This window comes from Oryctolagus cuniculus, chromosome X (assembly GCF_964237555.1).
Source record: "Oryctolagus cuniculus chromosome X, mOryCun1.1, whole genome shotgun sequence".
Lineage (NCBI taxonomy): Eukaryota > Metazoa > Chordata > Mammalia > Lagomorpha > Leporidae > Oryctolagus > Oryctolagus cuniculus.
In genome coordinates, this window is record NC_091453.1 from 77,669,823 (window position 1) to 77,686,728 (window position 16,906).

The 16,906-nt window shown below is 47.4% G+C and overlaps 1 protein-coding gene across 24 annotated transcripts in view; it reads left to right on the forward strand.

Annotated features, from left to right (window-relative positions):
* Positions 1-16,537, forward strand: part of LOC103351904 (uncharacterized) — a 262,291-nt gene extending 245,754 nt beyond the window's left edge. For 20 of the 24 annotated variants that reach the window (XM_070066604.1, XM_070066590.1, XM_070066581.1 and 17 more), the window contains one exon: positions 15,858-16,537. The gene's annotated coding sequence lies outside the window, so the exon portion shown is untranslated. Of the gene's footprint in view, positions 1-1,467; positions 1,903-3,950; positions 4,324-15,857 lie in introns of those variants that run through there. The other 4 variants (XM_070066593.1, XM_070066613.1, XM_070066614.1 and 1 more) reach the window with 2 other exon arrangements.
* The last annotated feature ends 369 nt before the right edge of the window (positions 16,538-16,906 follow it).

The following is a 16,906-nucleotide window of genomic DNA, read 5'->3' on the forward strand; positions in this document are numbered from 1 at the left end:
AACCATTGTGTTCTTTTGGAGGTGTCATGCTTCCCTGCTTATTCATGTTTCATGTGTCCCTATGTGTTTTGAGAAGACACCTGCACAACCAGCTTTTACTATGCCCTTATTATCCATTATAATAGTGCTAGAAAATATTATTTTAATGTAACCTAAAGTGTAATCACATTAGCTTATTAGGCAACTAGTAGTAATAATAAGCAATGCTAAGTGTCTTTGAGCTAAGTAATCCAGTAACTACATTAAGTTGATTATCGTATCGTACACTCCCCCTTCCCTCCACCTGGCCAGATGTGACCCTACCCTGACCCAGGTCCAGGATTGTAAAAGGGAGGTTTAAAGCTTGAGATAACCAGCCCCTACCCTGGAGTCGGCGACAGGTGTCTCAGGACTTATCAGAAGTGTCAACTTGATCTATAGCATTCCCCTAAAGCCTGCTTGTACATGATAATAAAAGCTCTGTAAGAACTGGGCTCAGGGCTTCTCGGGGGCTTCCTCTCCTGGAGGCACAGAGAGGCCCGGGTTCAAACTCGTAATAAAAACGACCCTGCTAATTGGCTTCAACTTTGGTCTCTGGTGGTGTGATTTTCGGGGGACCACGGACTGCGGGCTTAACATTTTCATGTGTCCCTGCAAATCTGATGTAATATTTCCTTATGAAATAGTCTAAATACCCAAGGGCTTTTTGTTTACATGGAATGCAGGGTATAACTTGGGTTGCTGTTTTGCCTTTAGTTCTAGATGAGTCTATAAGTAAACCTCCAAGAGATTTCTTCTATGATTGTCTGTAAGACCCACAGTTGCCTAGTCTGCAGCAGTTTGTGGAGGTTGTAATATGACTTTAGAAGCTCGCGTTCACTTCAAAGTTGTGTGTCTTTAGTCTCCAGGGAATTTGTTGTCAATCACACTAGGGTTTGTGATACCTGCAGCCACATGCCTGATGCTGTGGGACACAGAGGGGCTGTCCCCTTGTCCTGCCATGTAAGACAGTGATGCTGGAGCTTGTGCCACCAATAGCTCTGGCTCAGGGACTGTGTGTTATGGATGGGACTTTCCCCAGGTCCTGGTGGTGGATGTGTGTATAGTACCAAAAGTCCTATTCCCGGAAGAGGGGTATGTGACAGGGACCTTGGTCTAGAAAGTGCCTTCACTGTGGCCTCTGGCAGCTTCTGGTAGTGACAAGACTGCTTGCTGTCATGTAAGCCAGAGTGGAGTTTAACAGTTGCAAGGCAGCAGCTCGGTTCTGGTGCTTTGGAGGTGGAAGGAGATAATGTGTGTTCCTTTTCTGGAGTGCTTGCTTTCTAGACTGCATTTCAAATCCTTGTCTGTGGCACTGGCAGTTGTTATGACACTTTCTGCTTTTTCCCTGGCAAGATGTCTTGCCCCTATCCAGGGAGCCTGGGTAGGTGCTTTGGCAGGCTTTGTTCCTTTTTCTCTGCTGCCTTAAAGTGTCTCTACTATTTGCAGTTGCTGTCATTTCTTCACTGAAGTTGACCTTCAGTCAATATCCTGGAAACAAGCTTTGTCCTTCGTTGTTCTGGAACAACAGATCCTCTCTATGATCTCCTCTGCAAAGAACATCAGGGAACAGAGCAGCTGAGAGCCACAGGGAGCAACAGGGCCTGCAGTTTCCATGCAGAAAATTGTAGGGGTGAATTACTTTGATACTGTTTTTTTCCAGAGCTAATATTTCTATATGCCGTTTGACACTCTCAGATGCTAGATGACAATGAACTGCAGCTCCCAGTCATCCACATGACCATGAGGGTAAACAAGCAATACTCTACAGCGTATTGTCAGCATTTTTCGGATATTGTCTCTACTTTCCATCATGTCTACAAATTCCTATCTATGTATGTACACAGGATGTTCAACACTTTATAATAAAACTGCTTTGTCTTAGATGATTTTGCCTTATTGTAAACTACATTTAAGGTAGAATGATTTAAGTTATGATGGTTGGTAGGTTAGGTATTTAAAAATTTATTTGAAAGGCACAGAGAAAGAGACAAGTTTTCTATCCACTGGTTCACCCACCAAATGGCTCCAACAGTAAGGGCTGAAAGCCAGAAATTGGGAATTGCATTCTCCCATATGGGTGGTAGGACCAAAGTACTTAGACCATCTTCTGCATTCCCAGGTACACTAGCAGAAAGATGGGAAGCTTTATATCAGACATTATTAGGTGGATATAGAAAGTTTGAGGTTTTGAAATGATTGATTTTCAATACACAAGGCAAAAATATTTTACTTCTGGAAGTCATACATAAATGCATTTTTAAATTTTCCTGTTGAAATCTTAGAAGCTAATGGTTTCTAGTATTTCACATCATTTCATTTCTTACCATTCATTTAAATTCAGTGAATTAGAAAATGAACTCTAAAAATGAGGCATCAAGATCAAATGCTGGGCCGGGCACCGTGGCTCACTTGGTTAATCCTCCGCCTGTGGTGCCAGCATCCCATATGGGCACTGGTTCTAGTCCCAGCTGCTCTTCTTCCAGTCCAGCTTCTGCTGTGACCCAGGAGGGCAGTGGAGGATGGCCCAGGTGCTTGGGCCCTGCACCCGCATGGGAGACCAGGAGGAAGCACCTGGCTCCTGGCTTTGAATCGGCACAGCGCTGGCCATGGCGGCCATTCGGGGAGTGAACCAACAGAAGGAAGACCTTTCTCTCTCTCTCTCTCTCTCTCTCTCTCTCTGTCAAATAAAAAAAATGCTGGTGAAAATCTGGAGCAATAGGAATATACATCCAACATTAAAGCCACTTGGGCTCTTTCATATAGAAGTAAATATCCTCTTACCAAAACTGAAAGACTGAGCAGTCATGCTCTGTGATGTTTGCCCAAATGAGTTGAAAACATACCCATACAAAACCTTGTACACAGCTGTTCAGATACATTCATAATTAACAAAAGTTGTTGGCAGCTAAGTTGTCCTTCATTATATGAGTAAATAAACTGTGACACAGTATGATTTAGTAATAAGAAATGAGCTATCAAGCCACTACACACGTGGAGAAGCCTCCAACCTTAAATCTGTTCATATAAAATGAGGGATTCTGGAGGAAGAAGGAATGAAGAGATGAATAAATAGGTAGAGAATAGGATTGTTATGGCAAAGAACCCATTTTGATAATGTCAGGATGGATACGTCAGAACTCATACAATATTCTACAAAAAGATAAAACTGAAAATCTAGATTGCACTGGGGTTTAATTTCTATAGAAAAAATAGTTAAATTAATGAACTATTAAAACCAGAAATGGTAAAACAGTTAAACTCTATTTAACTTGGGAAATAAGATATTTCTATGTTTAAATGGATATAAAATAAGAAAAATGAGGGGTCGTTACACTATAATCTTGATTGCCTAGCATTAAAGAAGATGCTTCACAATGATAACATGCTGCATGTGATGGCTAAGCAAGACACTTGAATAAAATGTTATAAGAGGGAAGAGGTTAAAACACAGCCCTAAATGCATCATTCCAGAAGGGCAAATCACCACTGTAAATATATATGCAATCAATATTGGAGCACCCAAATAAATGATTAAAGCAAATATTAATAAACTGAATTCAAAATTCACGTTTAACAAGAAAAACAGCATCTTACGACTGGACTGAAGATACTCCACAGGACATGTTCCAGGACACATGATAAGTCATAAAACAAGATCAATAACAAACATTTTGGATTCTATGAATATATGCATATTAACTAACATTTGAGCTACCAATGAATCAAAGAATAAATATATTCTTGATATGAATGAGACAGAAATACAGCATTCCAAAACTTAAAGAATACAGCAAAAGCTGTGCTAAGGGATCTATAACACCACCAACATGAAAAATTAGAGAAATGTTTTAAATAACATACTACAACATCTCAAGGAACTAGATAAAAAAGAACAAAGGAACTCAGAGTTGTACTGGTCTCCCATGCAGGTACAGGGGCCCAAGTACCTGGGCCATCCTCCACTGCCTTCCCGGGCCACAGCAGAGAACTGGACTGGAAGAGGAGCAGCTGGGACTAGAACCCAGGCGCCCATATGGGATGCTGGCGCCGCAGACGGAGGATTAACCAAGTGAGTCACGGCGCCGGCCCCAACTGCTAAATAATCAATATAAAAATCCTAAAACTGAGAAAACCACCAGTTCTGGCTCTACTTGCCATATATAAAGTTGAGGAGTCCATTCAAAGAAATCATCTATTGAGTATCTCATATCTCCACCCCAAAGAACAGTGAAGGGAAGGGCAAGAACCAACTTCTACACGGGGACCAGAAAGTGAAGAAAATAAAGGCCAAGGCTCAGTGTGTGCTTCTCTTGCGGGTAGAATGGGTGGGTGGTAGGGGGCCAAGAGGGCCGGCTGCCTCCATCTCAGCTCATGTTTTATGTCCATTCCTCGTGTTTCCGGAGGCCACCCTGGGCCTCTCTCGCGGCCTCGCCCCAGGATGTCCTCACGTCCCCTTTGCCCTGGGCACAGTGGTCCAAGGTGTCTGTCACTGCCCAACCCCATGCACCCTGGGGACACCCCCGTCGGAACGAGGCTTGCCTACCGGCCGCCATCGAATCCCACGCTTAAGACACAAGACAGGCCCTCCGTCCCCTGCACAGCTTTCGTTCCTTTGCCTCGCCTGGACGCCCCCATTGGGGGCCGGAAGCCACCCCCAGTGCCCCGCGGCCAAGTTTCCGCAGGGAAGGCTTTCTTGTCAAGGGTCCCGGTAGGTGGATGAGACGCAGCACCACCATGGCCCTGCAGCCCCTCCCCCTCGGCCCACATGACTGCGGGGCTTCCCTCAAGGGCCGCAAGTGCCCTCCAGCTCAAGGCCCTACCCGGCCCTCTCGCCAGCAGCATGCCAGGACTGCCTGGCCTTGTGCTTCTGGGCCCACAGGGAACAGAGGCAGCTACGTGCGCTGGCCAAGCTGACCGTGCCCAGGGCCCTGGGCTGCCTGCATGGCTGTCGGCTACACCTCCCTCTCCACCACGCAGAAGGCCTTCGCTTCCTGGTGGTAGATCCTGGCCTCCTGGACTACCGTCCTCAGCTGCCACCGGGACAGCAGTCTGCTCCAGCCTTGGTTTGTCTCCGTCCCTGCCCTTTGCTTTGCCTCACATCACACAGGGCAGAGCAGGGCCAGAAGGACCTTGGGGTCCCAGCCTGCCAATCGGGCAGGAGCCACTCCTTCTCAGGTGTCTGAGAAAGGGAAGACAGCAAAGGCCAGGGCTCAGTGTGCCTCTCTTGGGGGTGGGGCGGACAGGGGAGCGCTTGGGACTGGCCCTGGCTTTGCCTGCAGTGCCTCCCTTGGGCTCCAATGCACGGCCTCAGCTCCAGTTTGACGCAGCCCATTCTTCGTGTTCCTGGAGGTCACCCTGGGCCTCTCTTGCGGCCTCACCCCAGGACGTCCTCACATCCCCGCTGCCCAGGGCACAGTGTTCCAAGGTGTCTGCAGCCAGTGGCCTCTGAGAGTCCTCGCCCAAGCCCCAGAGCGCCTTCCGAGGTCCCAGGCCCATTTGGGCCAAGTCGCCCCGCACCTCGCGGGGCACGCGACATGAAGCAAACAGCGCCCTGACCGCTGCCCTGGACATGGGGCAGTCTCCGCTGAGCAGAGGTCCACTAGCCCTGCCCAGACATGGCAGCCACCAGGCTCCCGAGCTCTGCCGGGCAGGGCCAACGCCGCCACACACCCTGGAGCTCGGCCCTATAGTCCTGAGGCCCTGTCTGTGTCCAGAGCCTCCACAGCCCACAAGACGCTGGGGGCCCGAATTGACCCGGGCTTCCAAGAGCTTGAGCCCTCCCAAGTCGGGCTCTGGGACCCTCCTGCGCCGTCAGTTCTACAAGCAAGTCCCGCGCAAGCGCAGTTGCAGGGTGGAGGGTGGGGCAGGCCGGATCCACAGCCAGCTTCCTCCTGATGGAGGTACCGCACTGCAATTGCCACCTGCCCTGCCTCGAGGGTCCTCCCTGCAGCTAAAAACACCCGGTGCTGTCCCGCGGGGGCCCAGCTTGGCAGCTGCCAAGCAGAACAACTCTGCCTGGCTCTGAAGGGAGCAGGAGGAGCTACTGCACAGCCCTGGGTGCAGCGCCGTGCCTGTGCCGCCTGGCCTCAGCACGCCAATCCTGGGCTGACCAGTGTGCAACGGAAGCTCCCCAGGGCACCCTCAGCGGGGGTAGGGGATGTGCACTTAGCCGGGAGGCCCCGTCTGCACTGCACTGGGCTTCAGCCCTGGATCCCCAAGGGCCCCACGGGCTCCGACCCAATCCCGGGCCACCAACAGTCGCACTCGGACATCCTCACCGACCCCTGCCACACCAGCTTGCGCAGCATGCCCTGCGCGGCCCAGTGTGCCCTGGCGCACCGGAAGCAGGCACGCAGCGCAAAGGGCAGGAACCGGTTGCTCCCCTGCAGAGGGCATGTGGCAGACCTCCCAGTGTAGAGTAGCCCCTCCTCCCCTCACAGTCCCCGGCACAACCCCACTTTCAGTGACTTAGCTCAAGTTTGCACACACACACTAGTGCGCCACCTGCTGGTGAGGATGCATGCGTTCCAGAGCGCATGTGGACACTCCTCTGCCAACGCCAGCCAACCAGCCCGCCTTGTGCTCCTCGTGCCCTACCTCTCACCTTAGACTGTTCTGCTCCAGATACGTCCTCCGGATGGCAAGAGCCCTTTACACACCAGTCGACTGCCTCTGCTGGGGCCAAGGGGCCGCGCGGCCATGGGACTGCAGCCCCAGCCCGGGTATGTGCCACACCGGCCCCAGGAGCCCTCACCTGGACACCACACGGTGGAAACACTAGAACCACAGACCGCCGAGGCCCCTCGACTCTGCATCCTGCTCTGGGTCTACTCCCTGTGCACTGCCTTTGGTATTCCACTCCCAAGAGGCTTCTCTAGCCTTTCTCTTCCCCACCCCTTTTGCTTCCTTCTCTCCTTCCCTTATTATTCCCTAACTGCTGTGCTCTGCTCCGCATCAACAGCACCTCCCTCTCCCTCCCTCTCTGAGTTTCACACACATATTCCTGGTTCCTTTACAGCCCCTCTCAATGACTGTTGGCTCGATCATGCAGAGAAATATTGGCAACCTCCAGGACCGGTTCAGGTGAAAACCAGGAGGTCTTTCATGTCTATCACTTGTGTACTTAGTTCCAAGGACTTGGGCCATCCCCTGCTATGTCCCAGGTGTCTTAGCTGGCAGCTTAATCCTAAGTGGAGCAGCTACTGGTACTCCCACCATTGCCCTATGGGATTCTGGTGCTTCAGGTCATGGCTTTACCCCACTGCTGCAATGCTCTGGCCCCTGTTCTCCCCCCTACCCCCCCATAGAAAATTCCCAGATGAGTTAATATTTTTTTTTAAGCTTACAGGTACTCATATGCATTTTTCCATGGTGTTCAATGGTGTTTTAGAAGGAAAATAGCTTAAGAAATCACAAAATTTTTTTTCCTCATAGTTGGTTGAGGGTGGACAGCAGCCGGCACCCAGTAATGCACACACCCAGGGACAGTGCTCAAGTTAGATGCCTTCAGAACCAGACTATGAACCTTACAGAGCCTTGCTGCCCCCATGCGTCTGAAGAAGAAACCGCACCCACTGGTTGGTCCCCTTTTGGAAGGCTGTCACCAAGTACTGAGACACAAACCCACTGAAGCTCTAAGGATACTAGAGGCTGCCATGTACAGCACCATAGTACGCACACCCGGCAAGTAAAACTCAAGGACAGGACTGGACTCTCTGTGTCACATAGGTCAAATTAACACAGTCACTCCAATTGGAATGAAATCAAAGGTTTTTGTTTGTTTGTTTGTTTGTTTGTTTTAAGCTATGGGGAATTCAAACAGGTGGTCTACTTTGCTATCTGCATCATAGACAAAGGAGCTCATTGTGGCCAACAGGGTCCATTATATAAGATCCCCAGGCTCAGATTCTTATTCATCCAAGTGGGGTAGTATGCATCAGGGCCTTGGCTTGTGCTCAGGGGATTACAAGTTCTGCATCAGCATTTCTCTCATTTATCACCTTTTGGAATGTTTGGAAAGGGGTAATGGAAGGCAGTCCACATTCTTCCAATGAGGAACAATGATATCTAAGGTTTCCAACGTTGTACATCACAGAGAATCATAAATATTTCTGGCAAATTGACTTACCCCTACTTTTTCTCCAAATTTACCAACCTAGTGCTATAAACAACATTCAAATGCCTATGCTTCAAAATATCACTTTTTATAAGATTTATCTTACTTATTTGAAAGAGTTACAGAGAGGTAGAGACCGAAAGAGAGGTCTTCCATCTCTTGGTTCACTCCCCAGATGGCCGCAATGACTGGAGCTGTGCTGACCTGAAGCCAGGAGCTTCTTCCAGGTCTCCTACATGGGTGCAGGGGCCCCAGGACTTGGGCCATCTTCTACTGCTTTCCCAGGCCACAGCAGAGAGCTGGATCAGAAGAGGAGCAGCTGGGACTAGAACCATATGGGATGCCTGTGCTTCAGGCCAGGGCTTTAACCTGCTGCACCACAGCGCCGGACCCCAAAATAGTGCTTTTCTAATGGCAGATGACAAGCAGTGTCAACAATGATTTCATCATTCACTCTTGCCTAGAAAGTTAAAAATTCCTGATAATCAAGGCTTTATCAAATTTATTTTTATGACAGGCAGAGTGGACAGTGAGAGAGAGACAAAGGTCTTTCTTTTTCCGTTGGTTCACCCCCCAATGGCCACTACAGCCAGAGTGCTGCAGCCAGTGTACCACGTTGATCCGAAGCCAGGAGCCAGGTGCTTCTCCTGGTCTCCCATGCGGGTGCAGGGCCCAAGCCATCCTCCACTGCCTTCCCGGGCCACAGCAGAGAGCTGGACTGGAAGAGGAGCAACTGGGACAGAATCCGGCACCCCAACCGGGACTAGAACCCGGGATACCGGCGCCACAGGTGGAGGATTAGCCTATTGAGCCGTGGCGCTGGCCACTTTATCAATATTTTTACAACACAGTTCCATGTATAACTTAGGAAATAGAATTTTGAGGGACTAGCATTGTGACAGAGTAGGTTAAGCTACCACTTGAGACACTGGCATCCCATATGGATACCAGTTCATCTCCTGGCTACTCTACTTTGATCCAGCTCCCTGCTTAAGGTATCTGGGAAAGCAGAAGATGGCCCAAGTACTTAGGTCCCTGCCACCCCTGCAGGAGTCCTGGATGCAGCTCTTGGCTTCAGCCTGGCCCAACTTTGGCCATAGCAACTATTCAGAGTGAACCAATAGAATGAAGATTTCCGGCCCTCCTTCTATATTACTCTGCCTTTCAAATAAATAAATAAATCTTAAAAGGAAATAGGGTCCTGTGCTATGGCATAGGATGTTAAGCTTCCGCCAGTGGTGATGGCATCCCATACAGGCACAGGGTTGAGTCCCGGCTGCTCCATTTCTCTTCCATCTCTCTGCTATGGCCTGGGAAAGCAGGAAAAGATGGCCCAACTCTTTGGGTCCCTGCATCCACTTGGGAAACCCTAAGAAGTTCCTGGCTCTGTATAGGCCTATCTCTAGCCATTGTGGTCATTTGAGGAGTGAACCAACAGACAGAAGACACCTCTGTCTCTCTGTAATTCTGCCATTCAAATACATCTTTTAAAAAAGGAAGCAATTGGGGATGGCACTGTGGCGCAGTGGGTTAAAACCCTGGCCTGAAGGGCCAGCATCCCATATGGGCACCGGTTCTAGTCCAAGCTGCCCCACTTCTGATCCAGCTCTCTGCTAATGGCCTAGGATAGCAGAAGATGGCGCAAGTCCTGGGGCCCCTGCACCCACATGGGAGACCCTGAAGAAGCTCTTGGCTCCTGGCTTTGGATCAGTGCAGCTCCGGCCATTGTGGCCATCTGGGGAGTGAACCAGTGGATGGAAGACCTCTCTGTCTACCTCTCTCTGTAACTCTTTCAAATAAAGAAATATTAAAAAAAGGAAGCAATTTTTAAATGCCAAAAATGAAAGATTATTTGCCTTGGAGTAACCCTACAACCTAATGAAAACTTACGTGAAGAAAATGTCAAGATTAAAAGAAAACACCTATTTTATTTTGATACAAAGAAACAGACAGATACACACAAATAGGCAGACAAACAAGAGAGTCCTCATGTGCTGATCATCCCCTCAAATATCTGCAAGGGCCAGGTTTGGGTCAGGCCAAAGCTGGAAGCCAGAAACTTGATCCAGGTGTCCCAGCTAGGTGACAGGGACCCAACTACTTGAGCCATCATATGCTTCCTCCCAGGGAGCTGGCATCTAAAAAGCTCAGACTCAAACCTAAGCACTCTGATATGGCATGTGGGCATCTCAATTGCTAGGTCAAATGACCACCTCTGAAAATTTTAAAGTTCTTAATGGATAGAAAAGTACACTTAAACAGAGTAAAGATGTACTATATCCTTCTGTAAAATGATGATTAAGTTAATCCATCATCAGTTAACTGAACAATGCATCCCTATCTCAAGTAAAATGCACAAGACTTTTGGAGGCCTTTCTAGTTTCCATTGTTCATAATAAACAGGTAGGAGTGTTCAGGAGAGACAGGGTAATGAATAGGCATTTGGTGGGGAGACTAGCATTACCATGTATGAAAATACATGGTACAAGGCAGGTGTTTGGCATAATAGTTAAGACTCTGCTTGGGATGCCTGAATCTTATCAGAATACCTGGATTTCAGTCTCCCTCTGCTCTTTATTCCAGATTCCTGCTAATGCTCACCCTGGAAGGCAGTAGGTGATGATTCAAGTACTTGGGTTTATGCCACCCATATGGGAGACCTGGTTTGGGTTCAGAGCTCCTGGCTATTTTGGGCATTTGAGTAGTGAACCAGTGGATGAAGTTCTGTCTCTTTCTGCTTTTCAAGTAAAATTCGTTTTAAGAAAATATATTGTAGATCAAAATACACATAGAATATATGCAGACATATAAGAATTTAGTATGTGACAGGATTGCTCCCAAATAAATACATTGGGGCTAATAATAGCCTTGAAACAAGACAACTCAGGTATGAAAGGTTCTTAGGTCCATGCCTTACACAATTCACCAGGATAAACTCCAAATCCTGATCCAGTAACTAAATGTCAGTGAACAAAATTATACCACTAAAAGAAAGCATGGACGGGGCGGGCGCTGTGGTGCAGTGGGTTAACGCCTTGGCCTGAAGCACCGGCATCCCTTATGGGTGCCAATTTGAGACCCGGCTGCTCCTCTTCCGATCCAGCTCTCTGCTATGGCCTAGGAAAGTGGTAGAAGATGGCCCAAGTCCTGTGGCCCCTGAACCTACGTGAGACCCAGAGGAAGCTCCTGGCTTCAGGTCGGTGCAGTCCCGGCTGTTGCGGCCAATTAGGAAGTTAACCATCGGATGGAAGACCTCTCTCTTTCTCTCTCTCTCTCTCTGCCTCTCTTCTCTCTTGTAACTGTGACTTTCAAATAAATAAATCTTTTTTTTTTAAAAAAAGAAAACATGGACAAATTTATCACCAAGAAGGGAGGAGTATCTTTCTACCTTCAATGCAGAATCCATCCAATGAAACATAAATAAGAACACACAAAATTGATCATGTTATGACAAATGTGGTTCGCCTCAAGCCCACTTTCACCCAACTCCCAGGGTCTGTATGGTGACTCCATGCCTCTTGCCCCCACCACGCTGCTCCTCTCAGAAACGAATCCACTGCAACATTGTTGAGAAATCATTGGCAACATCTGGCCCGCCAACGTGACTGAGAGACAGTGTGTTGGACTTGGCGAGGTCCCCCCTGGATTTCGGCAAGAAGGCCCCTCGGTGTGAGTGATAAGAGCCTGACACTCCAGGTCCCTGTCTCACAGACAATGGTTGACAACTTAGGGAGAGAGAGCTCCCACAGTGAAAAAAACAATGTAGCAAACAAGGTAGCAAACAAGGTAGCAATGCCTAGTCGGCCACCCCCCACATACCCGTGGGATGGACTAAGAGGACCTCTAGAAAATAACTCAGTCGAGGTCATCCTATCTGCACCCAGTGAGGATCCCCACATTTGTGGCAGTACTCAGACACCCCAAGCTCTTAGGGCAGCAGCTGGACCCCATCCCACCTGCACATTTGCTGTTAATGTCGGAGTGGATGCAGAATTCAGGCCCTGGATTCCAACGCCCATAAATGACCTTACCATGCTAAAAAAGGCTTCAAGAGTCAGGTCCTGACTCTCCCTACTTTGAACAGGTGCTCATACAATGGGCAGTGAACCTTCAAACTCATTTTGACTGGGTTGCACTGCTCAAAGCATGTTTGTCGAGACCACAGTTTTACAGTGGAAAGCCTCCTATCAGGAAGAGGCTGAAACTGTGGCAAGGAATAATGCTGCCTATGGAATAGCAGTAACCTTTGATATGCTTACAAGCCGTGGTGCCTACATATATCCTCATGAACAGGCCCGCATTGGAGTAGTTGGCTATTTTGATCAGGTCAGAGATTTGGCAAGTAAAGACTTAAAAAATATAAATCCTCCTGATTATAGTCAGCTCTTTAGAAATCTAGTTCAAGACCCTTGATTTCCTTGCCAGAGTCTTGGAGGCAGTAGAGAAAAGATTATTGCCTGGCCCTGATCAAGACAATTTGGTCAAACAATTAGCTTGGGAAGGTGCTACCAAAGAGGCAAAAGCAGCAATTGCCCCAGTCCGTAATGAAGACATTTCTAAATGGATAGTAGCCACAAAGGAGGTAAACCCTGCCGATACACCCATACAGGCCCTGACTGCAGCCATTAACAAATTGAGCACAAAGAAGTCTAATGACCCTCCAGTTTTTTGGGGATGCCAGGATATTTCACCTATGGTGAAACTGTCCAAACGCTGAAAGACGGGGCAAGCCCAAAACGCTGTGTCCCAGATGTAAAAAAGGCTTTCATTGGGCAAAAGATTGCAAGACCAAGCCTTTACACTCCCAGTGGGGCGGCCCTCAGCCCAGCAAGTAAGAGGGAGTCCCACCACCATTAACTGGTCGATGCCCATCTTCAATCTGAGGCCGAAATTGACCCTATATTTGATGACATTGCCTTTGTGAGTTTAATTGATATGGGAGCAGATGTTACCATCTTAAAAGCTAGGGACGCAAGAAAAATACAACATTGGAAGACAGCACCCGGACCTGACCTCCAAGGTGTTGGAGGATTAAAATTGGCTGATCAGGTCATCATGCCTGTAACTTGGCGAGATGACAATGGAGATACAGGAACCATCTTTCCACTAATTGCTGAGGTTTCCATGACCTTATGGGAGAGAGATGTGCTCTCACAAATGTAAGCGTCCTTACTACGGATCACAAATCTCCACAAGCCAGCAGCTTTAATGGAGAACCTGCAAGTAAGATTCACCCCCAATTCTAGGGACCACTGCCCACCTCATACAAAAGCCAAGCCCAATCCCCATTGAATGGGGAAAAACAGGAAACATCTGGGTAGAGCAGTGGCCAATAATACAACCCAAACTTAGCATCCTTACAGAATTGGTACAGGAACAATTGGAAAAGGGACACATAGAACCCTCCACTAGCCCTCATAACATGCCCATTTTTGTGATACCAAAGAAACATGGAAAATATAGGCTTCTACAGGATTTGAGAGCCATTAACAAAAATATAAAAAAGATGGGAACATTCCAGGCTGGCATTCCCCATCCAGGGGCCATTCCTAACAGATACCACATAGTTACCACTGATATCAAAGACTGCTTCTTTTCCATTCCCATTGCGGAGCCGGATAAGGCTTACTTTGCCTTTACAGTATGGGAGCCCAATTTCCAGCTCCCTGCAAAAAGATTCCAGTGGACAGTACTCCCACAAGGCATGAAAAATAGCCCTGCCATTTGACAAAGATACGTTTCTCATGCGACCAGCACACTTAAAGATCAGTGCTTGGTCATACATTATGTGGATGATATCTTGCTTGCTCACAAGAATGCAGCAATTCTGAATGCCTGTCTAAGTGAGACAGTAAGAAATTTACAATTCCTGGGTTTGTCTATTGCCACAGAAAAGGTACAACATTTTCCTCCCTTTCAATTCTTGGGTTATCAAATCTCCTCCCATATATCTCCAATGGGCCCAAACCTAAAAGTCAAGCATAAATACTCACTTAATGAACTTCAGCAACTATGTGGCCAAATCAATTGGCTGAAGCCCTTCCTTCCCCTAACACCTGCAGAACTTAGACCGCTATAGGATTTACTAAGGGAAACAGCCCTTCTTCAAAATTCATATTGACACCAGCAGCCAAATCCACTATAGAAAAGATTAACACCCAGTTGTCAAATTTAAAAACCTTTAGATATGGTTATGGTAAATACAGGCTCCTAAGGGTCATATCTACCCTCAAGGTCCCCTTAGGAGTTATCTGGCAACAACATGGACCACTTTTTTGGGTGCACATAGCCTGGAGCGATTGTCGTAAAATAGTAAACAAAGTAGATGCCATCCTTATGATGGGACTTAAATTAAGATATTATACCAATAAGATATTTAACACAGAGCCAGACATAGTGGTCCTACCCCTGTCACAATTAGAACTGTTGACATTGATGCAGAATAGCATGCTCTTTCAAACTTTAATGATAAATTTCCCAGGACAGGTTGACAACCACCTGCCAGCGGACAGGCTACTCAAGACACTACAAACCTTAGAAATAGACTATCCAAAACACGCTTTCCCTGCTAATCAACCTATACCCATGGCACCATGTGCATTTACAGATGCCAACAAGTCACTCTTTGGAATAGTGATCAAATCTTTAACAGAAAAAGAAAAGATCCATGTAGAACCCCACGGGGGATCAGTACAGTTGGGAGAAATAAGAGCAATAGTCAAGGTTCTACTCCTTAGGCAAGATAGACCAGCAAATATATTTTCGGACAGCAAATGCTCAGTACAGGTAGCAAAGACGATCCCTTTTGCAGTCTTTAACCCGACCAATAAGCCAATTGACCAGATGTTCACAACACTTAAAGAGCTAACTGGTATATATGGTATATATCACACGTAAGATCACATACTGGGTTACCTGGCTTTATTTTCCGAGGCAACAGAAAAGTTGATCATCATCTCCTGCAACACAGCTTCCATTGGACACTTAGAACAAGCCCATATTTTACACCAATAATTTCATATGTCAGCAAGCAGCATAAAATTGCTTTTCCCAGAGCTAACAATGAGCCAATGCAAACACCTAGTGCACTATTGCAAGAATTGTGCACCCCTCGTCCCGTTAGGCCCACTGCAACAAGCAGGAGTGAACCCATGAGGCCTTGTTCCTAATAAGCTAGGGCCAGTGGACATCACCCACATTAACTCCTTTGGTAAACTTAAGTTTGTCCATGTGGTGGTAGATACTTATTCAAAGACTGTATTTGCAACAGCCCAATCTGGAGAAAAAGCTAGTAATGTGATAAAGGCAGTTAAGTCAGCCATGCTGGTCCTTTGTGTCCCCTAGACCATGAAGACTGATAACGGGCCAGTGTATACATCACAGGAATTTAATTCATTCCTGAAATCTTGGAACATACAGTCTGCTACAGGTATCCCATACAACCCACAGGGACAGGCAATCATTGAAAGATCTCTTACAAAGACAGAAAAACAATCATATGCCCTCAGACCCATAGCTTGCTTTGACTGAGGTCCTTTTCACTATCAATTTTCTTACTTTTGATTCCCAAGGGATCAGCCCAGCTTATAAAAACACTGGGGATCCTTTCCATCCCAGCCCCCAGCCCCTGTGGTTAGGTGGAAAGACCCCCTGACAGGAGAATGGAAAGGACCACACCCTCTGCTAACCAAGGGTCAAGGATATGCTTGTGTCTTTCCAGAGAATGCGGGACAACCCATTTGGGTACCAGCCAGAAACATCAAGCCTGCAACCGACAGCCAACCAGAACCAGCTGAACAAGACCCAGACTCCGCCTTGTTAGCAGATGCACCTGCCCTATCATCCCACCCTGAGGAACTGCCCATAGCCACATCTGTTACTGTTTTGTGCCCCACTAGCTCTGGTCAGCCACTCAAATGGCCCACAGCCTGTGTGCGGTCATGCCATTCCTGATAACCATTATTCCTCATTCCTACCCCAATCTGAGCAAGCAATCCTGTGGTCTCTCGATTTGAATGCTGGTTAGTCAATGACGGGTAAGATCCTCTGGGGGACAACCTAAGACAGGCACAGCTGCATACAGAGACCACATGGAAACGGGGTCAGCAATGGTATAGCCAAGAATCATGCTCAAAATTGTTGCTCAAAAATAAACGAAAAGGGGGAAATGTGGTGGAATGAGAAGGTCATGCCAAGGTGGCCACTGGCAAGCGAGTGTCAGTTACTCAGGAATGGCTTTGAAACCCACCTGGCAACGGAGCCTGCCTGGCAACAGGCTGTGATTGGTTGGGGCATAGACCGCCCCTTGACCAGATTGGCTGGTCTTGGCTATATAAGATGTTGTTCCAACTGTAATAAACGAGTCTGCGGGCTGCTCGCCTCAAGCCTGCTTTCACCCGACTCCCGGGGTCTGTGTGGTGACTCCGCTTGCCCCCACCACGCTGCTCCTCTCAGAAACGAATCCACTGCAACATTGTTGAGAAATCAACGGCAATAAACCAGAAAAATCTAAGACAAATGGCACATATACTTTTTTATATCTCAGCAGAACTTAGATATTTAATTTTTGGAAGTAAGGTGAAACTTTTGCCTCAGTAGCAGTAACAAGAAACACCAACAAGGACACACAGGAGCAATCACACACAGCCCACCATCGTTTAGAAATAATCAGAAAAAGTGTATTCTTCCTTTTAAACTTCTGTGTATATTTAATTTGTTCCACTTACACATGGCTGGTATTACCACAAACTTGTTTAATCCTACACATTT